At 41.7% G+C, this 25,151-nt stretch overlaps 1 protein-coding gene across 7 annotated transcripts in view; it reads left to right on the top strand.

Moving 5' to 3' along the window:
• Positions 1-25,151, top strand: part of CUNH1orf21 (chromosome unknown C1orf21 homolog) — a 236,656-nt gene that overhangs the window by 13,614 nt on the left and 197,891 nt on the right. The window contains exon 1 of one of the 7 annotated variants that reach the window (XM_025191898.1): positions 1,744-1,763. The exons of the other annotated variants lie outside the window; for them this stretch is intronic. The gene's annotated coding sequence lies outside the window, so the exon portion shown is untranslated. Of the gene's footprint in view, positions 1-1,743; positions 1,764-25,151 lie in introns of those variants that run through there. 7 annotated transcript variants of the gene reach the window in all.

Below are 25,151 nucleotides of genomic sequence, written 5' to 3'. Positions count from 1 at the left end.
TGGTCAGCAGCAGGGGGTTGCAGGGAAAGGATTTGGGAGGGAGGAAAGTTTAACTGATTATGAGTTTCAACAAATGAGAAGGGGACAAAATAGAGGGATAGTTACTGGTCACAGTTATTAGTCACACTCTTTTACATTCATTGGAATGTAACGAGTTAATGGTATGAGGCAATGAGCAGGTGGGTGGAGACGGGAGAAAAACGTGGCACTGTGCGTCAGAGCTAGAGAATACCAGTAATGAAAATGAAAGGAGTTTTGTCAGGACATTCAGGAATGGCTTATAGAACCATCACAAGGTATGTGGTCAAAAATTAATTTTTAGGTGGTGGAGGAAAGGGAGCATTGGAAATAATACTAATAATGATAACATGCTTTTATCTCCAGTTCCTTTGTACATTAAGTGTGCAGGTCCTCTGTAAATTAAATGTTTTTGCTGTATAAATACATATTAATTCTCCTGCTTAGTAGATTAGGGCTAGTCCACTGACATGATCTTTATTTTACTTTGTAAAACATAGTGTCAAAGCAGTGATCTGCTTATGCTCAATTAATGGCCTATACCAGGAGCTGGCAACCTGTTGTTAGCTACAGGCCAGAACAACTCCGCTCCAGGCCAACACGGGCTGGGTGGCTTCAGCAGCACATCAGGAGCAGGAGGCTTTCCCTGCATCTGTTTCAAGGCCAGGCAGCTGGAGCTGGGCCCGCTCCACCACTACTTTCCCCAGTCCCCGCTCCCTGACTGTGGCATGGGCACAGCTTCCAGCCAGAGGTGAACTATGCTGGGACCATGTATCTGCAAACCGTGTTGATGCTGCCACTGTTTCTTCCCCTGCCCCTTTCCCCTGGCTACAGTGCAGGCACAGATGGAAGCTGTCTGGCCCTGCACATCTCATCGGCTGGAAGCTGTGCCCACACCATACCCAGAAACAGTGGGGAAGAAACAATGGCAGCACAAATGCAGTTTGCAGATAGCTGAGAGAGGGGGAGAAGCTGGCCAGCCATGGCACAGCTCTTTACTGCCTGGCCCTGGCCCTGGCGCAGGCATGGGTGCCAGAACAGGCAAAGCTGTCTAACTCTGTGGGCCAGATCCAGTGGCTCTGCTGGCTGGATCTGGCCTGTGGGCCATGATGCTGACCCCTTGGCTCTACAGTTTACTATGAGCTGAGAAAGAGAGAAGGAAAATGGAAATTCACTTGAGAATAAGGGTTTCCTATGATATCTATACATTGAGGATTAATGACCAAGATTGTGAACATTCTAGTTACGAACTGCAGTGGTTTAGTTTAGCATGTTATGGTATTGATTCTTTGGCTGCCTACTTTTCAAGACTGAAATACTCTATTAATTTCATGCTGGAGTTGTATATCCTCTACTCTGTTGCCTGTATCCTGTGCTTGTTCCTCACTGTTTGTTTTCTCTCTCCTTCAAAGGTTTAGATTACTATTTTACCATTGTGCCCATTATATGTGTACTAGGCATTCTCCAAATGCTGGGTGAGGATGGCCCCTACTCCAAGGGGTATGTTATCTAAGAATAGACAAGAGACAGAGGTCAGGGGAAAGAAACAGGAACAGCAAGAGGCAATGTTCATACCATTTAAATCTGTCAGTTTGATCCTTTAAGAGCCGTGTGGTAGAAATAAGGGTCTTAAAATGTGGACAAGGAAGAAGCTTCGTGGGTGAGCTGAGAAATGCATGGAACTGATAAAACGGTGATGCATGTGGTATAAAAACGGGGACTTGATTCTGCGAACATTTCTACACGTGAGTAACTTCACTTTTCTGACTTGAGAAACTTTATTCATTAATAGTGTCACTGCTGTGCATTTTTGCATGACAGTCTGTTGGCCTCCTTGTACTGTTCTTTACATCCACCAGTTCTTCATAGCTTGTTGAGGATTGCTGCACTGTGCTGTCTATACAAGAATTCTGCAAAACCAAAACCCAAGAGTAATCTTCACGTTGCAGCCTGTTTTGGCACAAAGCACATTGGACAAGAGCAGCACCTGAGGTACTGGCAAAACACCAAAGAACAGGAGTAGTCTTGCAGGCCAGGCAGATGTGATGTAGGCAGGGTGCTGTGCCCGCTATAATAGGGCCATGTACCTAGATTGCTGCTTAAGCACTAGAAATATTTTGACTGGGGATGTATCTGCATCTAATATAAATGCAGAACTAACAAAAGCAAGAGGAAAACAATCGTACATATTGGGGCTGTTGTCTTTGGTGTAATTTTTTAAGTATTTTAAAATGTAAAGTGCAACAGAAAGCAAAAGATCACCAGCATTGTGAAATATCCATTTGGCACAATATGCTGAACATTAAACTAAGAATGTCCTTTATTTAAACAAAAAAAATCTTTTTGGCTTATCCTGTTTATGGATCAGAGTTACTGTCCCTGTTTTTTTTTTCTCATTATTCATGCTGATTTCCTTTTTCCTCACCATATTACTAACTGTAATACTTATACATAAAAACCTCACCAGTATAAGTGGAGTCCTGTTGTGCTAGGCACTGTACTGAGAGAGTTTCTGCTCAAAAGAGCTTATGGTTTAAACCAGGAGTTGGCAACCTATGACTCAGGCTGCATGAAGTGATTGGATATGGCCTGCAGTAGCATGGGGGATCAGCTGCATGCTGCTCAGCCCAGCATGTCCCTTTTTCCCCATGCACTGTGCTGCTAACTCCCCTCCTTCCCCAGTCTCCCTCCACAGCTGTCCTTCCTTCCCCCTGCAGCAGGAACTGTCTGCTGTCACTGCTGAATTTAGCCCTTTCCACTGCCACTGGGGGTGGAAGTTGGGGGTGCATGGCTTAAGTGGCAGCAGGCAACTTGGGTACCCTGGAGTGGGATGGTGCAGAGGGGAATGTCCTGCAGTGGTGGCTTGCTGCTCTGAAAGGTTGTTGACCTCTGGTCTAAGGGTTGATCCTCCTCTTTAAAGTTAATGGACCTCAGCATGGCGAGGCAGGGACAGAAACAAACAGAAGGGCTGGAGCCTTAAACTGCACTTTGAGACAGGGCATCGTTCCACGTGTCTGTCCTTTGCCGTGCGTGCTTACTGGGGTAATATTGATATAAGGAAGCTAGAAGGGCACTGGCAAGTTTAAAATGATATATTTCAGAACTCAGTCCTGTCCAGCAGATACAAGCCTCGGACTGGGAGAGGAGATCCATGTTCTGTTCGTAGTGCTTCCATTGACATGCTGTAGCTCTTCAATTTGCTCTTTTACATCCCAGTCTCTCCACTGACGTTACCATAGATCTGGCCCACCTGTGAAAAGAGACCTGTCTGCTCTAGGAGGCTGTAAGAGTTTTTCTGCCTGTCTTAATTCTTCTGTGGTACTTCCAACACGCCATTCAAGCAAGTGCTGAGGGTGTGCTTATATGTTTGTGGTCTCCAAAGGAAAGGCCAATTTTAGGCCTCAGGAGTTTAACTGTGTCCTTTTTAAAAAACATATTGGTTGGTGGGGGGCAGGGGTGCTCCTTGGATGTTGCCAGTTAACTAGCCTGGCACATGAAAGTTGCCTAGTGTGAAAAGTTACTTTCATGTTGATACATTTAACACACTTTGTTTTTACTGCAAACTTTCTTTTAAGGCTGTTTTTAAGCCTGTGAAAAAGCTAGTAACTTGTTCATACAGTCGGTCACCTTGTCAGAGTATTTTTCTAAAGAGTGCAAATAACTTCTAAATTTCCTGCCCCTCACCCTTGCCCCACAAAATGCAGACAGTATTTTCTTTTTTTTCTCGTTTTCATTTTCTTGGTGAAAGGATACTTTATTTTTTTTTTTTTTTCCCCCCCCCCCCCCCCCGCCCCCGGGCTCATCTGAGAAGCATAAAGCATAAAATGATGGAAATGATCAGTAGCTCTTTAAATATAAACAGCTTATAGCATATGAAATCAGTTAGTCCTGTTGGAAATGATATTGGAGTGTGCATGTTTTCTGCTGTGTTCTGCTGGATCAAAGAATGACAGCTATTTGTTGTACACAAATGTCCCTTACTAACGTCCCTTACTAAGCTTTAATACCCCTATATGTAGCAGATGGTTCCATTGAGCTTGTGTGACAGAAATATGCTTTGGTGATGAAGGCTTTGGGTTCTGCCCCTTCTGCTGAATATATGGTTGAACAGTCATGACTGTTGCCTCATTTAGAGCCATAGATTCATAAATGTATGTGCGATTTCCAGAGTCTCATATGGACTGCATTTTACAAGGAAACACTTGAATAAGGTAAGGAAAATGCATTTAGTTTCAGTTAAAATACCCATCTAGAAATGTAGACCATAAGCCAAATACAAAGAAATAGGACAATACCTGTAAATTAGACCTGTCTCGAGGGGAGGGGAGGGGTGGGGGAGACAGGGATGGATGACATCAAAACTCAAGTGAAGGAAATCTATTATTGTAACTATAGCCCTATCAGGGAGTTGTAAAGGAAACGTATATTTTTATCATCCTACAGAGACACAATTGTGTACCATTCAATATTAATATACATTGCAGAAGCTTAAAAGCAACACAATAATATAAAATGAGTGGGTGCACAAGCATCTCTTCGCATCTCTTGAATCAAAAGCAACAGAGAGATAGACTCCAGCATGGGCTAGCCAAGTAAGTTCTTAGGTCATGACTCCCCAGCCCAGCCTCTGGCTTCTTTACTTTTCATTCCATCCAGGAAGAGCACACACCAACTGCAGAAACTTCTTTAGCCTGACGAAGAGTTTTTGAACCCAAAAGCTTGCTTAATAACTATTCTCCAACTATTTGGGTTGGTCTAATAAAAGATATCAGATTCACCCAAGGAACCTTGTCTGCCTATGTCCTTAGACCAACACGGCTACAACCTATACCCCTAGGTCATGAAGAGGCTTTTACACCAAGTTTCACTACTATTGGTATCCGATCTAGCTTTATTAACACTAAGATGCATACACCTGTATTTACAGATCCTTGTTGAACTGCAGACATACTCGTAGATGTATCAGTAGCAGTCATAGTGTTACTATCTGCTATTCTCAGTCCTACCTTTTCTGGATGTCAACAGAAACCTGAGAACATTCATGCCTTGCAGCACCTCCTCCTTTTATAATTTTCAGTTAATTGCAGTTTTGTGTGGCGTTGGAGTGAAATGATTATTATTGTATCTCCATTAAAAAACCAAACAAACCAAGACACAAAACTATCTGGAAAAAACTACTTAAAATGTTGAGAGCAGTAGATGAGCAAGGTACATGTCAGATCATGACCACTCTGGGCAAAAAGTTTTGCTTTATTTCTACCAGTTTCTTTATATTTGGATTGGGTGTTGAACAGTTGCATCTTGCTCACTGGGAACTTTGACATTCCTTTTGTGGGGGGGTGTTCTCAGTGATATTGAGAAAAACAGTGGAAAGATGCTAGTTTTTCATTCTAACATGCTTGGAAGTGATCTAAACATAACATCCTGAGTTAGAGCATTTTGTCTGGTGTGATCTGTGGAAATGCATAATAGTAAGTAACATCAACATCCCATCTGCAAACACCTCCTCTCTTTCTGTAATTTAAATTCCTGAAGAGCTCTCTGGTGGTGTTTTTGAGGTGATAGTTGTCTCATTTTAGTAGCTGTCCATTTCTGTTTTTCTTGTTTGTCAGCATTGGAGGACAAGCTGAGGTTGAGTCTTGAGCACTTTATGATTTTTTTTTATTTATATCTTTGTCCAGCAGAATGGCTACTTAATTTCTTTGGAATTAGTTTTTGCCAGAGCAGGCAAAATGTTGAAAAAAGGATTTGGACAGTGTTAAACAGCACCAAAAAACATAACCTTGTATGAGAGTCTATTTTGTTGTTTCAACAGTGACTCATCTCCATTACGTTGCATCCATCTGTCTCTGTCTCTGTAACTAAACATGGAAAAAAAACCCTCCCCACCCAAACAGACCGAGGTTTCACAGCCTCCCATGGGAATTGGACATCCACATCTCCTTGGCTGCCTGTAGATGTGCTTGTTCATGTATTAATTAGGACTCTCCAGAGTCACTTAACTGTTATGTGTATTAAGCCCCCCACCCCTGCATTTCAAAATGGTCACAGGCGCACTTTAACTAAACCTTGTTGAATGAGCTTTAGTTAAAGCACCCCCTATGGCCATTTTGAAATGTGAGGGTGGGGGCGCTTAATACATGTGAAGGTGAGCCATTTTAATTAAAGCGACTGTCAGGGAACCACTTTAAGTAAAATGCCACTCCCTCACCTCTGAGCCCATGCATAGACAACCCTTAATTTTAATGGGAGTTGGGCATCTACATGCTATAAACAGCTTTGAAATTTACAATCATGGTCATAGACTGGTTTTAAAGTTTTTTGATGTTTGTTACTTCAAGGTTAAGTTTCAGCATTTTCTGTTAGGCTTCCTTAATGCACAGCTTTTGTAAACCGGAGGAAAAAATCAGTTTGTTCATTTTTATAGTGGTGTCATTCTGTCATCCACTTCACCAAAGACTATTGCCAGAGGCATTAATGCAGAAGTTTAGGAGTAGTTTTTTGTTGTTAGGACTTCAGTTTTTGCTTTTTGATGCATCTAGGTTTTATGGCTGGCTGACCTGAAAATTAAAGATCAACCTTTTCTGTGCATTTGCTAAATTTTTGCTTCTTGAATTGAACATTCTGAGACCAAAGGGCTCCATCTCCTCACATCCCTATCTGTCATCCCCAGAAGACAGCAACAAGTACAAAGCCAAGAAAAATGAATAATCAGTGTCCACTCATGTTTTAGAAGTACTAGTCTTGTGACAACATAAAAGAACCACTTTTCTGATTGAAGTATTGCCTGTTGTAAAATAAACCAGAGGTAACTGGGGTTAAAGTCAGAACTGGTATAACTTTGCTTTCTTTAGTATCTGCTATGACTTTCAGTTTTGTCTAGAATCTCTTTCCAGAGTTCAAAAAAGTAGAAGGAGCATTAATAACTCTGATTATGCAAATTGATCTCACTAAACCATGCAATGAAATTATGGAATGCTCTTCTCAAGGACATGAATGGCAACCCCTTTATTTAAGATGCAAATGCTTCAGCAGGGTAGACAAGGCACTTACAAATGTGCTGTGTGGAACAGTGTAGATTAAATGTATATCTTAGATTAAATGATCTAAGAAGTTTTGTAAAAGTTGTATTTATGTGGACAAAGGGCTGATGATCAGAATTTAAACTTTCCCAAGGTTTCATGTTGGGACAAATTCCTACAAGTTTGTACTTTTTCAGATGAAAGCCTTCCATCCATCTGCCAATCTTTTGTCCTCTTGGATATTCCACAGGTGGCTGGAGCAGTTTGTCTGCATAGTTTTTATGACTGGTATTGATGGAAAAATTGTTACCTTACAGAAATATTGAGGGGGGGGAGTAGCCAAAATGGGTTTGGAAAATAAGGCATAGAATTCTTGCCACCTCGATTTTACGTTCACTTTGTCATACAATACATAATGCATCAAAAATTCTCCCTTCCTTTGTGCAGGACAGTCAATGCAACTCCATTTTATGACACTGGCAAAGCATTGACTCAATATGATGTGCAGCTCCTGGCATCATATCATTTGCTGTTGTTGATATTGTACCTGTTCTCAAAAATTAGGCCAAAGGTCATACTACAGCTTCTTCGTGTTGAGTGAGAACTAAATTTAACCTCTTCAAATCATTAAGATACTTGGGATGAAAAAATATGGTTAATGTGTAGAGTTATCAGTAGTCATGTTCAAAAAGGTGCAACTACAATCTCATCCTGCTGCACTGGGAATCAGTAGCATAGCTCCTATTGGCTTAGAATGATAGAATCACAGAAAATTAGGTTTGGAAGGGACCTCAGGATGTCATCTAGTCCAACCCCCTGCTCAAAGCAGGACCATCCCCAGCTAGATCATCCCAGCCAAGGCTTTGTCTAGCTAGGTCTTAAAAACCTCCAAGGATGGAGATTCCCAAACCTTTCTAGGTTACCTGTTCTAGTGCTTTACTACCCCACTGATGAGTTTTTCCTAATATCTAACTTAAACTTCCCTTGCTGCAACTTGAGACCATTGCTTCTTGTCCTGTCATTTGCCACCAGTGAGAACAATCTAGCACTATCTTCTTTGGAACCCCTCTTCAGGTAGATGGAGGCTGTTATTAAATCCCCTCTCAATCTTCTCTTCTGCAGGCTGAATAAGCCCAGTTCCCTCAGCCAATCCTCAGAAGTCATGTTCCCCAGCCCCCTAACCATTTCTGTTGCCCTCCACTGGACTCTCTCCAATTTGTCCACATCCTTTCTGCAGTTGGGGGCCCAAAACTGGACACATACTTCACATGTGGTCTCACCAATGCCAGATAGAGGGGAATAATAACTTTCTCAATATTCTGGGAACACTTCTTTTAATGCAGCCCAGTATGCCATTAACCTTTTTCACAACAATGACACACTGTTGGCTCATATTCAGCTTCTTGTCCACTGTAACCCCCAGGTCCTTTTCCACAGAGCTGCTTGTAACAGGTTAGGTGCCTGAGGGCCCTTGTGATGCTCTCTACAGGCCCCCCTCATACTTGCTAGGCACTCTCTCTGCACTCTCTCTCAAGGTCACCTTGCCTTCTCTCCTGCCATGTCTTGATGAAAGCTTCATGAAAGGGAGGCTGCCGTCAGACTGGCAAGCCTAAGGAGTTCTGTCTTACCCAGTGGTCGACTCTCAGCCTTGCATTATTTAAGGGCTTATTGCGTGCCTTCATCTGCCCCTAGACCACACCCCATGCTGCACAGGTGTTTTGAATCAGCAGTCAGGTGGGACACTTGTCTCCAAGTCACCAGGCCACCTCAGGCCTTCATTACCTTGTTGGGGCTTCAGCTTTCCCAGCTTCTGCCCCTCTACTCAGGCTGGTCCCTTAGCCGAGGCCCACTGTTTTAGACCTGGCTTCTGAGCTCCATCCCCACACTCTGCCCCTATCAGGGCTCTAGGCCCTGTGGCCCCCGTGCTCTGCCCTTCCCTGGGCTCTAGGTGCTCTGACTATGTCTTGAGCCTGCCCCTAGCAGGGCTCAAGGCAACTGCATGCCCCTAGGGCACTAATAGGACCTCCCAAAAAACACTCTGCACAGTCCTTCCTCCCCCCCTGCAACCACCGGTTTACATTACAACACCATGCAAAAAGCCATCTGGCTACAACAGAAGACTATCCCTCATGCTGGGTCTCAACATAAACATTCACTCCCAGTCTGAACCACCAAGCTGTCTTCCATACTGGGCCCTACTTCCTGTAGGCATCTAGTTTGCAGGTCTTAGGGCCTCTCCCCTCAACCAGGCAGTTCCCTTTAGCCTCCCTGCACCAAAGCTCCTTTCTCTGTAGCTTGCAGGGTTAGACTGATTGCCCTAGCTCAAGCCCTGGTTTATATTTCAGTTAAGCCCTGCCCCTTTCTGGTCATGTGCCTCCTTTGTCAGCTGACTTGATTACAGGGCTCTTCCTTAACCCCCACTCTGCTGGCTGCCTGTGTCTGCTGCAAAAACCCTGTCCTTAAAGGGGCCATGCCACTTTCCCGTAACAGGCCAAGGGTTCCCTGTGATGCTGCTACTTAAACAATAGGTCCCCCAGCCTGTACTGGTGCATGGGATTGTTCCATCCTAAGCACAGGTTTTTGCATTTGTCCTTATTGAACCACATGAGATTTCTTTTGGTCCAGTCCTCCAACTTGTCAAGGTCTCCCTGAATCCTATCCCTACCCTAACTTGCTGAAGGTGTACTACATCCCATCTTCCAGGTTGTTGATGAAGATACTGAAAAAAACTGGCCCCAAAACTGATTCCTCAGATACTCCACTTGCTGCAACAAAGTGGCAAAAACTATTACCATTATTGTTGCACCCACAAATTTACGCATTTATGGTATGATATGGGCATCTGTTCTCTTCCTTTTTGTGCTGCCATAAAAATTATTACAGTAGCACAAACTTAATGTCTGTTTATACCCTTAGTATCTGATAGGAATGATTCTTGGGGAAGTGTTTCCTGATAGGAATTGGGGTAGCACAAAAATTATTGTGGTAGCACAAACTTAATGTCTGTTTATACCCTTTGGGGAAGTGTTTCCTACTTCTGCCATTTAACTTGGAAGTGGTGGATTCTTGTTAGACTCCTCTGAAGTTTCTCTGCCTGTATTCAGGGCATGTTGCATCGATTTTTCAGGGTCATTTCATCCAGTGAAAGACTAAAACCCTGAACTTCAGAATCAAAAGTCCTTTAGACACCTTTCTCAGACACTTCCTACAGCACACAAACCTTGTTTGTCCCTTGAGGTATTAGTCTCAAAAGTCTGTATTTAGAGTAATATTAAAGATATTGGTATTTTCAAAATACTTTGGCAAATGAGGAATGATGTTTCAAATTTGCACATCAGAAAGCATACATTCATACGTCAGAGGCTGCTTCAGTTCCTGTGTTCTATTTTCCCATTTAAACAAAAAAAATCTGAAATGGCAGTGAAGAGAGACAAAATTTTCCTTTTGTTTCTGGGAAGTAAACTTGAGGATACTGACAGTATTTCACTTGTAGGAAGGTCTGAGTAGATTCTGTTCTGGGGATCCACAACTCTCATCCCTCATGTATTTTTCATGTATTTGAAATAACTTTTCTTTTTTCTAAAGGCAACATTTTTCTTTCCAGAAATGTATTACAAGCCAGAGAGAGAAATCCTGTGTGGCAGGGGGCGGTTCAGCAGTATATGTTCAAGATACAAAAAAGAAACTCCATCAGAGTCGAGGGAGTTATCTGAACCTTTCTTTCAGATTTGTGGTACAATTTTTAACAGGCTCCTGTAGATTCCCCACCAACATGCTTCACATCATTGTATATTTTTCATTTACCTACAGAAAGCCTATCTATATTCTGTTACAAACCCTGTGTATGACATGTCATATCAATCATCGTGTGTGTTTCCCTGTCAATAAGTAAGTATAAATAGGACTGACATTGCTTTGTGTGCAGCTCCCTTCCCCCACCATGCAACTGCACTCATCAGAATTCAACTTGGTGCTCTTGAAGCTGCTCATTTTGCATGCAAAAAAATATAAATGGAAAATTGGTCTGGAGACCACAGTTATTTCTGGTGTTACCACATATTTGCTGTATGGATTTCGATGGGTCATTCACTCTGTAATTTACCGGAGTGTCATTTCAGCTGTGGGTATTTCAGATTGACACACAAGCCTTCTTTTTTTAAATTTGTTTTTTGGGGTGTTTTTTGTTTCCTCTTTTTTTCAGAGGGGCTGAACATGAACAACAATCTCACACAGCTGGTGAACTTAATTTGATGCTGCACTTTCATTTTCTGGAAAATGGAAATAATGATACTTTTTTAACTGATGAGAAATATATAAAAATAAGAACATATTATTATAAAGTTATGACTTTTGGGCATCTGCATTAGAAGAGCAAATTATATGTATATGTACACCGAGAGACAAGGGAAAACAAGGAAATAGCTATATATATAGCTATTTCCTTGTTTTCCCTTGTCTCTCGCTCTCCATTTATTTTTTTTTTTTATGTTTTCTTAGATTGTTCCTGCCCCAACAAGCCTCCAATCTTTACATTTTACTCTGCCTAGTTCAGTGGGGTGCTCCTGGTTCATAACTAAGTCTCTTAGGCATTATAGTTCTATGAATAATTGCTAAAATTTGCATGCAGTTAACTCCCTCCCATAGACTGCTCAGGGCATTCTTATGTCTGCCTTCTTTTGAGAAGTTGTAAATTGTTCTTGGAATTTCTCTGAGCCAGTCAGAACTTTCTACTGTCTATTTGTTAACAAGAGGTGCTAAACTGACTGGCTTAATTATTTGTAAACTGAAACATTTGTGCACATTAAACCACAGTTGAAATATCAGGCACAAACATTCTAGAGACTCCAAGAATGTTTGAAGTGACAGACAAATGTTTTTCCTTTTCAAAATATTGCAACGTTCATTTTTAGTTGTCATCTTTCAAAAAGAACATGTATGTTGAGAAATGATCCTAAGACAGAGCGTTTAGCCAAGTGATTAGCAAGTTAAATATCAGTGTGTGAGATGGATAAGTTTATATTCTTTGTTGGCAGCTGATTACAATAGATGCAGCATTTGATTACACTGTGCCTTGTTTCAGTATTCAGCAGTTTAAATTAATTTCTCATTAAAATTACCCTGAAGTAAATTCCCACTTTTTATAACTTAGGTTTTGTCTCTTCCCTTACTCTTGTCATAAGTAGCTGTTTCTTCCATATAAAAGACCTAAACAGATAATGGGGATTTTGTTTCAAAACAGTCTGTCAACGTTAGCAATACATTTCATAGTTAAACCAGCAGAACAAGCCTGCACAGCAGTAATGACTCAGTTTTCCACTGCTGTCTGTAAACTCGTACCTTTGAGAGACTAGGTGCTGCAAAGTGCAGCATGCTGCCATGCTCCACAAAACACAACTCATGATGATACATGCATAATCTCAGATTTCCTTGATGTGGTTAGCATAGCTTTAGAATTAAAGGGTCCATAGTCTCATATGAATAGTTATCTTCCATTACCAACACATTTAAATCCCATCAGATATTGGTTTCCATGGTTGGCTGAACTTGATGAAGCTTGAAGCTGGGAATTAAATATACATTTTTTTTTTCCTTTTAAAGGAGAAATATACATTCTCTTTATGAGGGGAACACATTTTATAAATAAGGAAGCTTCTGGTGTTTGATTTGTTTTTTAGTTTGGTCAGTGATTTGGTAATTGGCTTATCAGTTCTCACTGACTGCTAGTTGTAATTGGAATTTCCCTCTTAAATTTTCTCAATGCCCCATGCCAGAGCAGTCTTCCCTGTTTGTTGGGTGTTTTTTGTTTTTTTCCCCATCCTCAGTTGCTTTTCCTATATTGCATTGACTGAAATACAATTTGCCACCATTCATTACCCAAGTGTCCCAGCCACAGCTGCTTGGTACTGTTCATTTGTGTTAGCAGTTCTCTGTTTGTATTACAGAAGACAGTGTGGGCATAAAACCATGACCCTAAATTTGAGCAGGAGAATACAATTTGGTTCTCATTACCTGGTCTGTATCACAAATCCCTAATACAGTTCTAGAAGTGTCTGGGGTTGTCCTATTTGAACTGGAACGAGACAAATGATTGTCTAGCATGGGGGCCCTGACTGTACCAGATACCCTGCACTAGTTTGAGTGCAGACAGAGCTTAACTTTTTCAATGCTCCTCTGATTTATGAGTCATATATTGCCAGTGAGCCTTGCCCACGGCTAATACAGAACTGATAGATAAGGAATAATCAACCAGGAGTTGATAACAAGCCTAAGGGGAGTGGCATGGGAGAGTTCCACAAAGGTAGATAGAAAAGAAAGCAGAAGGTTTAGGTAAAAATGAGGCAGCACTCTACCAATTGGCTGTTTCTCAAGAATTAATATGTCCTATGAAATAGGTAATCGTGTTGTGGCTGCTGAAGTGCAAACATCATGGTAACACTGTATTTGACTTGGTCAGTGCAGGGACGTTATGGTATGTTTGGCTATTAGTTCTCTGAATGACTCTTGATCTTACTTAACAGAGGAGGCTGGGAGAAGAGCAACTGGGAAGAGCTGCACAGGAGACCTTGATAAGGGGACCCACCACAGTGGTGCAACTAGCCAAGACTGTCTTGGATAGTCCACCCCTCCCTCCTCCACTGTACCTTTTGCAAGGGGCTCCCGCAGTGGGCCGGAACAGCAGCTTAAGTTCCCTGCTACTGTTGAGTTTTTTGTTATAGGTACACATGTTGAGTGGGCAAACCCTGCCACCCTCCCCTCACCTCCCCCCCTCCCCCCTTTTTGCCAGCAAAAAAATAGGGCGACCTCTTGACCACCAGCCACAAACTCCATTCTGTGTCACCTTTCCCTTTAGGCAGAGCCTGGGGCTTGTACCCATTCATCACCATACACTTGAAAAGACTGTGGGCAAGTTTCTGGCTTCAAGGATTTTGTCTCCAGTTTTTTAACAGGTTGCAAATCTTATTTTGGACCTAGAGGACAACAGAATGCTAAAGAACGAAAAACCACTTTCATGGGGGAGGTCATAAGGGAAGCTGGCTTGGGAGATGGGGTCAGGCTGATACAGAAATTCTGCAGAGGGAGTCCAAATCATAAAATGATACGGTTGGAAGGGACCTCAGGGGTCCCTTAAGGGAAATATTGGGATTTCTCAGAATAATAAACATAGGGAAAAGCTAAATATGTGCATCGTCTGTTTTATTGCTTTTAATATTTCCTCTACAATGTTTTTCCCTAAGTAAATTTCAGTAACTAAAAGTGGCCAAGCAGCTTACTTTTAAGGAACTGTATGGTCACTGATTACGAGCATCATTTTCCCAGAGGGAGTAGAACTGCGGGGTTTGGAAATAAATCAGACCTATGAGGTAAATTGTGGTTGCTACACAGAGGACTGCAGCCCAGAGCCACGTCTGTGTGAGAGTGACTTGTGTGCAACTCCACCCTGAAAGACAAGTGATAGAAAGAGGCCTGAGATTTGGGAAGGTTGCTCAGCGAGACTAGGATGGAGTGAAAGGTGCAGTGAAACCCTTAAAAGTGTGGCACACCATGCAGCGTGTGATTTCTGAGAGAGGTCACCAGCAAAGGAGAACTTTAGGCCTGAATTGTGATTTTTACTTTTTTTCAAAACCAGTAAAAGGTGGTTTTCCTCTGCAAAGTGACTGTGAAACTAATGCTTATGGATGCTTTGTGTTTATTGCATCTCAGTTTCTCCCAAGTCGAAATTAGCTGGCAGTCTCTCATTTGAGATCTGTAAAACAGGCTGTCCTTTGGGTCTGTGCATCATCATCACCAGGGCTGAAGAGGCTACAGGCAAATTTTGTCCTTGGTTATACCTGTGCAGAGCTGCTTTCCTTCTCCCCAGGTTTTCAAAGGTGTTACTGAAGGCAGAATTTGGCCTGGCTAATAAAACGTAGTTAGCCATTACCTCTGTGTGAGTCAGAATAGAAATGAACTGCTTGTATAGTTTTGCTGTATTGAAGTTGATTTTCAAAAGGGAGATTTTTTTCCCCTTTTTTTGTCTTTGTAATAGTTATTCATTGTTCTTTATCCTTTTTTTCCTAGTTGTCTCAAGTCCCTGACTAACACAGCCTGTCCTCTCAGCTGTTTAAGTTAGTTTCTCCAATTGAAATGTAAAGAAGCTATTTTGGTCTGTGATTCATAGATTCATAGACGTTAGGGCTGGAAGGGACCTTGAAGATCATCAAGTCCAGCCCCCTGCCCTAGGGGCAGGAAGTCAGCTAGAGTGAAAGGACCCTAGCAAGATAAGCATCCAAACGTTTCTTGAATGAGTCCAGAGCAGGTGCCTGCACCGCTTCTAGAGGGAGTATATTCCAGGCCTTGGGGGCTCAGACAGTAAAGAAATTTTTCCTTATGCCCTTATGAGCTCTAGGCTGTAAAGGTTCTTGTATTATAATCTTCATCTTTAGTGTCTGAGCACCTTCTCCTACTGCATTAAGTGATGTGAGTAACATCTCTCACATGGGATTTGTCAGTTCTTTCATCCTCTCCCCAGGGAGCACATTCTCAGGTTTCTTATTTTCCAAACCATTGTCCACCAAAGAAAAGGGAAGAAGACCAGGTTTATCATCCCAGGTATTTTTAAAGTAAAATAACAAATATGGGGAGTGATCCATAGGTTTGTATTGTGCTTGGTTCTCCATTTTTCATCTCTTTTTAGGCCACATACTCTAATGGGAGTAAAAACCAGTGAGACCTTTGGTTGGTCTTTGGCTCCCTCTACACGTTACGTTAATGTCATGATTAATGCATTAATCACAGCATAAATGGCAAGGGTGCTACATGTGTACCCAATTTAAGGTGCCATGCAAGTCAGCCATAAAAATGTTTTGTGTAATGGGGTCCTGTTCCTGGGCCATTGAGACCTTTGGGCTCCCTGGCTCTGTTTACATTCATCCTTCCTGGGCTACAGACCTTTGGGCTCTCTGGTTCTGCTTCTGCTCGCCCCTCCTGGCCTCCAGCTTCAGTCCCAATGACTGGGACCCCTAGCTCAGATGTTAACCAGGAGCCCATTTGCAGCCCTGCTGCCCAGGAGCTCCTCTCTCCTGCTCCTGGGTTACTGAGACCCTCAGGACTAGACTGCCTGATCAGCTCTGGCCCTGGGCTTGTATACTTTAAAACTGGCACCTTTCTGGTCAGGTGACTCTATAATTGGCCCCTGCCATACCTGCAGGTTGCTTCGCATGTCTCCTCCCTTCTCTTAAAGTAGCAGGAGCACCAAGCCTCTTGCTACAACGATGTGATAATGTAGAACATTTTTCTGGCTGATTTGTGTGGCTCCTTCAGTTGAACATGTGGCAGGTCCTTTTCCCCTTGCCAGTACTTGAAAGTGTGCTGGGGCTTTCAATTTGCCAGGGCAGGAGGAACCCGAGATCTTGATCCCTAATCCCAAAATTGCGCCTCCTGCCACACGTGTAACTTGCTGGAACCGGGGATCAGATCCCATGGCACCTTTAAAAGAATGTGCGCCAGGGTCCTTACTGTTCATGCAGAAAGAAGAGCTTTTTATAAGAAGGTGCCATTTTACTACCATTGCTTTTCAGAGTAGAACTGTGCTTTGATGTTGCTGTTTTATAGAGCTTTTTAACCAAACTTTTAGTTTCAGATCTTTTTTATTAGTGGACTTTTACACTCATAGGATATTTGAATAAAGACTATAAATGGAGTATCATTGTCCCAATTATTTAGAATCTCTTTATTTGCAGTTATAAAAAAGTGGTTCATCTGTGTTTTAAAAGTCTGCTGTTTCTCTATAGCAGAAAAATAATTTGCGGTGTATTGGAACATGCTCTTTTGCAATACTGAAGGATGCACTGTCTTTTGTAAAAGCAAGTAAAGGTCATGTAAAATGATTGCAGGCAGATTTTTCAGTACAGAATAGGTCACTTGAATGTTTTCCTGTGGGAATGCCATTTCATTGGGCTGAATGTGTAACTTATGAGAATTAAATGTTTTTATTACAACAAAAGTTCTGTTCTCAGGAAGATAATTTTGGAGACGGGTAGGAAAAATGCATCTATGCTCTAGAATTCTTTCCAATATAATGTAGCTACTTTTAATTATGTTGCACATGGCAGAAAACCAAGATTATCATTTCATCAATTGATAGCAGTACAGTAACTGGCGTTTATAGACTTCATGCCACAGCGTTCAGAGGAGTTTACAAACATCAAGAGAATTTCTTTCAATTTGTGTTTCTCAATGTTTCCTGTGTTGCAAAATAAATATTTAAGAGGCTAACAAATGGCTTAAATTTGAAGATTTTTATCCTTCTCTTTTCTGTTTCTCATAACCTTTGGCTTTTTAAGGCAAATCTGGTATGTTTCCAAGTGGTAACAAGACTGACATTTTGCTGTGAGCATTTGGAACATGTGAGGCATCAAACCAGAAGTGGTAAAATAGGACAAAGCTAGAAGTTATTTCTTTTTTGCTTCAGCTTCTCTTTAGCATTGAGCATCATTAGTGTTTTTAGTAAGCAGCCTTTTGCTTGTTGGGCTTAGAATTCAAATGTAATTGTCTCAATGACTGAGTGCACTTGTGCAGTAGAGTTTGAGAACACTCCACGAGTCTGATGAAGCCTTTGGTTTTATGAAATCAGGACTCGTCATAGAGATGATATCTTTTATTAAACCAACAAGATTTTTGCAAAACAAAATTTTTAATTGCAAGCTTTTGGATACAAACACCCTTCATCAGGCATTGGAGAAAAGATTGTAGACGTTCTCCTGGGTTATGAGGCACTTTCCTGTTTTGATTTACACACTGTACTTGGCATTCGTTCAGAGCTTGTCCTTTTTGGTCTGTCTTTCTGTGTATCTTTACTTTCCATAGCTGAAGTCTCCTGCTTGTATGGTGGTTGAAACATATTTGTCTTGTATTTTTTTAAACCTTTTTTAAAAATTAAACAAAGTCCATTAAAAAGTCTTGTATTTAGCCAAAGCACGAGCCTGCTGCTTATATCTGTGCAAGCTCATAACTTTGTACATCAGATTAAAAAATTAAGGCTACAGTTTCTAAGGAAGATATTGATTGAAAGTTTTGAATATATCAAAACGTAATATCATTTATTGATTTGCAAGATGTTATGGATATTATGCAATTAATATATAGTTTACCATGACACCTATTATGAAAGTAAATGACCTCTTTTGTTTAGCTGATATCATAAAATATTAGGACAATCTGTTAACTGCTACTTATATGATGACTTAATTTCTGTAATACCCTAGTATCCGGCAGATTTACTTGGATCCCCTTTACTTGTGCTAGGGATTTTACAAAGATATTTGAACTTGTGATATCTTCACCCAAACAGTTCCCAATCCATTTGAACTGCTGCTTCTTGACAGAAATTCTTGTTGTTATTGGATAAACGATATCTCCATACTTCTATGCTTTTACTATGTATATGTAGTGGATGGCTATATTTCAGAAATAAAAATAGGTTTCACATACTGAACAAAATAATGTATTACAGTTTTAAGTGAAAAAAATCTAATGGATGTTCTGAGATGCCATGAAAAAAATAACGTTTATCAAGGGACCAAAATCTAAATGTAATTGAAATGGTCTAATTTATGCAGAATTCTAGAAAGAGCTCACTCTAAAGGTAGCCATCGCCAGATCCCTAAACCTCTCAGGCCATTCTGATTGAAGGAATTAGTAGAGATTTCCATTTCTGCATAGTAATTTTTTCTGGCAATTAGACATGCCTAGAAAAACCATGTTTCTGCAGGAAAAAAATTCATACAGGAGAAATGTAACTCCTAATCCTACCTCAAGATCCACCAGCATCTGGGACTCTGCATTGGAATCCTGTCTGGAATCTTTAATTTGAATATTTGTTCTGACTGCTATAGGGTTTCTTCACCCTGAGAGCTTTTTCATTGCTTAGTGATATAGAAGTTTGATAAGAGCCACTTGCATGTTTTATATGTTAGGTTGTCCCTCGCAATGCAAACTAGTGATTAGAATAAAGGGCTTTATTAACATAAATGATTTATGATGCAGCCGTATATAGGAGTCTGGACTAATAAAATGGACATTTATGTGACACACACATGGCAGAGGGTTTAAATGGTAAGCTCTTTGATGTGTCTGTCTTCTTCTCTGAAGCACCTAGAATGCATCTGATTGAGATAAATAGTAAGGCCCAGGTTGTATAATGGAAACCTTTTTACAGAATGCAGATTCTCCATATGTAGGTTTCTCTTCCTGTGCATAGTGTGTGCAGTCTCTGCTGCATTCAGTATCACCATCCCTTGCTGTAATTCTTGCAGAGAAGCCTCTCCAGGGTGACTTCCTCAGAATGGGGTTGGGTGTGGGAAAAGTAAGAGCATATGTGATGGTTGGTGGGTCTCCACCAAATCCTCTGTTTGGGAAACCAGCATTAATAACTGCTGAGAGAATCTCTCATCTCCTAATGGTGTTTCCATTTCCCTTTCTGTGTGTGTGTTTCAGCAGAAAGAAGAATCAGGCAGAGGGTTTTTAATAAAAAATCTACATTGTAAGCATCTGTAGAGTTTGCTTTAATCAAAACTTCGATAAATCCTGAAAGGAAATGAGATGATTTCACAGAAAGAATGCTCCTTGTTGAAGAGGTTTTGGCTTGTATTTTGGAACTGTTGTTGGTTTCAGATGCTGGGTTGTCCTATACTACTACGTTTTCATAGAATATTTTGCTTATAATGCAAGTTCAGGCAAAGAAAAACTATATTAATATCTGTAAGAAAGCAACATACTGTTGCAATGTGAAGAACTTAATGCAAAATGAGCAAAGGTATAGTGTCAGTGGTATTTATAGGAGTAACAGGTTTGTAGAATCATAGGAAATTAGGGCTGAAAGGGACCTCACAGGCATCTGGTCCAACCCTCCTCGTCAAGGCAAGATTATTCCTGACTGGACCATCCCAGCCAAGAGTCTGTTCAACCTTCTCTTGAAAATTTCTGAGGATGGAGATTTCATGACTTCTCTAGGTAGCCTTTTCCAATGCTTGACCACCCTCACAGTCAGAAAGTTCTTCCTTGTCTTCTACCTAAATTTATTCTGCTGCAGTTTGAGTTCATGATTCCTAGTGCTGTCCCCTATGGCCACAGAGAAAAACCCATCTCCATCCTCTCTATAATTGTCCTTCTGGTATTTGAAGAGAGAGCTCTAGGAGAACAGAAACAGTGCTGGGGGCACAGTGCTCAAGGAGAGCACAGATAGGGTCAGGGACCCAGTGCCCAAGAAGGGTGGAGACAGGACCAGGGGCCCATAGCCCTGGAGGGATAAGAGCTGAGCCCTTGAGTGTGTGGGAACATAAACCTTGAAGGGTGAGACAGCAACCATAGAGGGCCAAAACCAGGCCCAGGGGCCCAAACTAATAAGGATGTGACAATAGCTGGAGCCTGGGACACAGATCTGGCACAGTGGGCCTAGGCCAAAGGGGTCAGTGAGAGAAAAAGGGCTGAGGCCCCAAGAAGGGACATAGAGGCCTAGAATGGCTTCGTATGGGACTGGGGCCCAGTGCCCATTGAAATGATGAAATGGTAACACCTGCCAGGCATGGACATTGCTATACGGGAGGTTAGAGGCTGTTACTAGCCATTAAGGCAGTTAGTATCCCAGAAGGTACGGACAGGCCAGGATTAGTGTCTGAGGGCAGAATAGAGGCAGGTGGGTACATACAGAGCCCATAGACTAAAAGACAATGAAGACTCACTCTGAGATCCTGGGCCAGCCTCCTTTATTCCCCAAACCAGACAATAACAGTGAGGCATAGCAGGCAAGGACAGGGAAGGAAGGGGTGAGGCAAGAGTCCTGAAGCCACCAGGGAACATCACAGCCAGCCCTTGGAATTTGGTCCTGCTACAGTCCTTCTTTACTTTCTTAATGATGGGCACTGTATTTTCCCTTTTCCAGTCATCTAGGACCTTACCTGACCTTCACAGATTCTCAAGGAGGGAGAGCCAATGGTTCTGAAATTTACCTTGGTCAATTCCTTCAGTAACCTTGAGTGCATCCCTTCCAGTCCAGCTGACTGGAAAGCATCTAGGTTCTCTAAATAATCTCTTACCTGTTCTGCCACTACTCTAGGCTGTTTGACTCCTTCCCCATCTTTGCTGCCAACTATGCTCATCATCTGATAGCTGCCCCTATTTGGAAAGACTGAAGTAAAACAGGCATTAAATACTTCAGCCTTTTCCTCATCATCTGTAAGTAGGTTTCTGTCTGTATTCTGTCAGGGGCTTATGGTTACTTTGGTCTTTCTCTTACTTTTGACATATTTGTAGAATATCTTTTTATTAGGCCTGTGTGAAGTGGAAGGTGTTTGCTTTGGATTCGGTGATTTAAAGGGACAGTGATTGGATTCGGTGATTTGAATCACTGTCCCGCTTCAATTTGGCCGAATCTGAAGTCATTCAGTGCCGAATCTTATTTGGCCATAGACTATACAGGCAGGCAGTGCTGGCGGGAGCGTCCGGATGAGCCCTGGCTTGAATTGGCAGCCCTGGGAGAAGCTGTGGCTTGTCCGATTCCTCACCCAGCTGCACCCCCATCTGGGCGAGGCAGGCAGTGCTGGCAGCCCTGGGAGAAGCCGAGGGCGGCTGGGGAGAATGATTGGGGAACTGGGGGAATTGAACCAAGAGCTGGGGGAATCCCCTGTTTGTTCCCCCAACCCCCAATCTTTCACCCCAGCTCCCCAATCTTTCCTCCCAGCCCCCGCGGCTTCTCCCAGGGCTGCTGGCTCAAACCATGGCTTTTCTAGGTGCTCCCCTGGCTGCCCCCCCTGGGGCGAGGCAGGCAGTACTGGCAGCCCCAGGAGAAGCCACGGGGGCTGGGGGGAATGATCGGGGGGCTGGGGAATTGAACCAGGAGCTGGGGGGAAGCCCCTGTTCATTTCCCCAGCCCCCAGTTCAATTCTCAAATTCCTGGTTCAACTCCCTCAACTCCCCAGTCATTTCCCCCAGCTCCCGCGGCTTCTCTCAGGGCTGCTAGCCTCACCCTGGGCAGCCGGATGAGCCATGGCTTCAGCCAGCAGCCCTGGGAGAAGCTGTGGGGGCTGGGGGGAATGAACAGGGGCTTCCCTCCAGCTCCTGGTTTGATTCCTTAGCTCCCAGTTCTTGAGTTTTAAATCATTGAAGAGATGGCTTTCTAGCCAGACTGGCCTCCTGTTTCACTTCCCATTCTTCCATCACATTGCAATAGTTTGTTCCTGCGCACCTCAGAGGACCTCTTTTAAAGTACAGTCAACTCTTTGGAACTCCTTTTCCCTTCAGACTTACTTCCTAGGGGATCCTACCCACCAGTTCCCTGAGTTTGCTAGTCTGCTTTTCTGAAGTCCAGCATCTTTATTCTACCTCTCTTCTTCCTTCCTCCCTTTACACTCTTGCACGCTATCACTTCATGGTCACTGTTGCCCAAGTTGCCTACAACCTTCACATTCTCATTTAATTCCTCCCTGCTTGGGAGCAGAAAGTTGAGAAGAATTGTCTGGTTTGCCATCTGTATCAAAAATCATCCCCAACACACTCCAAGAATTTGTTGCATGTGCACTGCTGTGTTTCTGAGCAGATATCCTGATAATTTAAGTCCTCCATGAGCACCAGATCCTGCAATTTAGAAGCTTCTGCTAGTTGTTTGAAGAGGCCTCCACCACCACCACCTCCTGGTTTGGCTTTGACACCCACCATGACATCCTCACTGCTGCTGTCCTTTCTGACCTTTACCCAGAGGCTTTCAACAGGCCTACCGGAATTTCACTTCATACTATTTTTTTCTTTAAAACAATAGTGTACTGAGTTCAGTGTATAAACAAAGGCCAATACGTGTCATCGCCTACATAAGTTAGCAGTTTTTAAATTCATATATTATGCCACATAAATATTGTGCTTTTTAGTGTCTCTTGATAACAATTGCTAGTGGTTTAGGAATCAAATTACACAGAATTGCAAATCAGCTGCTTGAGTCCTTAGTGCCATTCTGAAAATATTACTTTTGGGCAGAAACTCTTTTAAATTTAAAAGCAAATAATAAAATTATATCAGGCAAAGGTCCAAGTAGAGGATGGGAGAGGGAGAAGAAGCTGGCAGAGCTTGTTGGTGACTTCATGGAAAGTGAGTCAAAGCAGGTATTCCTAGCACACTAAAATCGTAGCATTTTAATTTGAAATAATTCAAAGCAGTAAAATAAATCTCACGCTGGTTTGATAGTGTGCAGAAAGCTTACATGAGAATTGTTTGATGTTGCACACTAAGATAAGGGATAAGCTATTCTGACATTTCCTCCAGTTAAGACCTGGCTCTGTAAATGTTCCAGTCTCAATGAGCTGTTTCCTAACCTGAGCAGCTGCAACATTGTGCCCACAGGTAGAGATAGAGACTGTCCTTGATATGTTATTCTTTTGTTAATGAAAATGAGCAATTATTAAGCAAGCTTTCGGGTTCAAAAACCCTTCGTCAGGGTTGGTGTGTGCTCTTCATTCCATCCAGGAAGAGCACACACCAACTGCTGAAACTTCCTTAGACTGACGAAGGGTTTTTGAACCCAAAATCTTGCTTAATAACCGCTTTCCAACTATTTAAGTTGGTCTAATAAAAGATCATATTCACCCAAAGAACCTTGTCTGCCTAAGTAACACTTTATACATTGTTTTCCTGTCTAATTGTGCTTTTATTCTTTTGCCACTTTTTTGGTATCTTGTTTTTCTGTGGTGCAGGGTACACAAAATTTGTGAAGTAACAATTGAATTTGTTTTTTGTATGAACGAACCAAGAAGCATTCATTTGCTTAAAAAAGAAAATGTTAAAAAGTGAACCTATCAAACAAAAACCCTGTTTAGAATAAGAATGTTAAAATTGCCCTAAAACTCCTTGTCCTACAGTGTGTTCTTTCTATGTCTGCCTCCTATTGGTAAGCTGTTTCTGATGTGAAATGTATACAGTTTTGTCTTTCCTGTTTATAAGCATATTATCAACATGAACAAAGAATAAAAACTGAATTCTTAATTAAAGAGACTGTTTCCAAGCCATAATATGCTATATATCAAAACAGCTTTTGGAGAGCAACCCTCTTAGTGTTCTGCACAAACTTACTTTAATTAGTTTAAAGCTCCAGGGCTGCCAAGATCATTAGTTGCAACAGTGTCCACTCGTTCTGTTCTAGGCAATGTCTTGGCACTTAAGTCTGGGGTTAAGCCATATGCAGCACACTAACAATTAATGTTGTGTTCATGCGCTGGTAGCATTGTAGTAGCACATATCTAATAGTAAAAGCTTCTGAATGTTTTTATTTTTCAATTGACCTAAAATATGAGAGCAAAACATGGCTGAAGCCAAGTGAAAATCTTGCAGATCTTTTAAGTTCTTCATAGTTACCCTCAAAGACCAAATTGCCCTAATTTATATAAAACTCAGCATGAGTTTTCCAAAATTTAACCTGCTTTTGGAATTTGGTGTGATTTTTCTTGCATGTTTCTAACAAGATCTTTTTAAATTTTTTCACTGAACTATAAGCTTTGTTTACTGTTCCTTAAATGAAAACTTCAGGGCAAGAGAAAATTCTAACTCTAATTTAAAAATTCAGGACATTGTTATTATAACAGGTGAAAAAAGGGGTGGGGTGCAAAAGGAGGACATTTAGTGTGATAAAAGATTGATTGTCCAAGAGCTCCATTTGACAGTCTATTAAGATTGTGATGAATGACATTTGAACGCATGGACAATTGTTCTGGGCATTGCTATAAAGTGATTTCCCTTTACTAACTTTTAGGGTGAATTTTAGAGGGATGAATTCACTTTTTTTTTCTCTCTTTGTCTGTCTTCTTTAATAACTTGCCCCACAACTGTCTTGAAAATAATGTCCTGAGATCTTCCAGATGGTGAGATGCACTTCCTTTATCATAACTGGGTAGCAGAAGTTCTAGCTTGGAGTATCATTTAAAATCTCAATTTGAGCCAAGACAGACTAGCACCATTCAGATCTAGAGAGAATTAAGTGTGGAAAGGACTTTCTAAAAACTGTTTTGGAAATATATTTTTACTGAACATTTGTGTCTTGCAAATCTTCAGTTTATCTATCTAAATTATTTACAGCTATTCACTGAATTTTACCCT

The sequence above is a fragment of the Alligator sinensis genome, unplaced genomic scaffold (genome assembly GCF_000455745.1).
Source record: "Alligator sinensis unplaced genomic scaffold, ASM45574v1 scaffold1110_1, whole genome shotgun sequence".
NCBI classification, from domain to species: domain Eukaryota; kingdom Metazoa; phylum Chordata; order Crocodylia; family Alligatoridae; genus Alligator; species Alligator sinensis.
Note: the sequence above shows the minus strand (reverse complement) of the source record. Positions and strands in the feature narration are given on the sequence as shown.